Here is a 1,691-nt window from a genome sequence, read left to right on the forward strand (position 1 = left end):
CATCAGGGGCCCCGGCTTGTGGATAGGCCCATGTCATCTCACACTGTATCCCTGGCCTAGCCATGTGTGTGGTGTCCACTGCTCCATGCTCTCTGTGCAGAACTGGGGTGGGGCCAGCTGGGTCATGAGGGTGCCACATGGCACCCCACATTCATTGTGGTGCACCCACCTGCTACAAGCACTATGCTCCTTCTGGTTGTATGGTGAAAAGGCAGGTGTCTGCCCATTCTCTCAGATGCTTGAGGAACACAGTGTGTCCTTGAGATTTGTTGTGACAGGAAGCCTACAAATTTTATCTAAATGGAATCAAAACCCTCAACACCCAGAAAACACAGGCTTCTCAGTTGTTTAAGGATAACTCAGGCAGGGTTGCCATCAGAAAAACATGAAGTAGAGAATTCTACAGACAAGAATGCCAACAGGTGGCATGGTGGTTGAGGTGGCTGGGTTCCATATGCTGAGTGAATCAAGTCCCAGACCAGGAGGCTTGAAAAGCTCACCAGGAGCATGTGCACGCACACATGCTTGTATGTGTACCCAAAGTCCCGAGGGGAACAGAGGAGCAGGTATTGTGATGTGGGTGACTTCTCACTTTATCTCTTGGCAAGTTTACACAGCCTGTAGCAAAGCAGAACAAAACAGGGACCAGCAGTTAGCGTAATGGCTATGTCGCTGGACACCCATGTAGTTGACCATGGTTCGAGTCCCAGACCTGGTGACTTAAACTTAAGCTGGACACATGTGCATGCGTGCCTAAGATCCCAAGAGGAGAATGGAGAAGGGATTTCAGCATGGCCATCCCCGCCCGGGGGATGATTTCTCATTTTCTGTCTCTGTCTCTCTCTGTCTTTCTGGCGAGCGCATGTGCCTTATAGCAAAAAATCTCTCAAAAAAAAAAAAAATAAAAAGGGGAAAAAAAAGCAGAACAAAACAAAAAAGTTCTACAGACAAAAAAAATCTTGTTTGGTTTACAAATATGTGTGTGTGGGGGGAACTATAGGAGGACCTGAAACTTATTGACCAGATGTACTGGTCTCCTAGTTTGCCTGTGATTTGTTTAGATCTATGAAATTGGTTGGATGTCGCTGGCAAAAGTGTTCTATCTATTGGCTACTGGTTATGAAGGAACTGCTGGCTATTTTCAGTGTGACAGAGTGTTGTAGTCATCAGAGTCTTCCTTCCTGTCAGGTGCCTAGTATCTTTAACACACCACACCAGGGTTTGCTTGAAACTCCTCCCAAAGGATGTTCTAGGCCACAGTGGGCTGTCAAGGGAAGATTCTCCCTGGAGCGCAGCGACCACACCACCCAGAGGCCTCTGATGGGAAGATCTCAGTGCACAGGACAGGCTGCACTGAGACCTCGGGAGAAAAGCCTGCAGGCCTAGCGCCAGACTCCACTCCTAGAGGTCCCCGCTCTGCCCCGGAGGTGGCAAAAGGGCGTGGCCGGACTACAATGCCCAGAACTCTCTGGGAGCGTGCGCTCTGGGTGTACTTCAGGACTCCATTACCCACAGGCCTCTGGGAGGAAGCCTACCAGGTCGAGTGCCAAACTACACTTTCCGCAGGCCTCTCGGATGTAGGCCTCCAGTTATTGCATGAGACTGCTGTACCTGGAGCCCTCCAAGAGAAGGAAATGGGCTTACAGCCAGACTATATTCTCCTGGCCCTCTGGCAGGAAGCCCTCCATGCA

This window comes from Tupaia chinensis, unplaced genomic scaffold (genome assembly GCF_000334495.1).
Source record: "Tupaia chinensis unplaced genomic scaffold, TupChi_1.0 Scaffold000644_1, whole genome shotgun sequence".
NCBI lineage: Eukaryota > Metazoa > Chordata > Mammalia > Scandentia > Tupaiidae > Tupaia > Tupaia belangeri.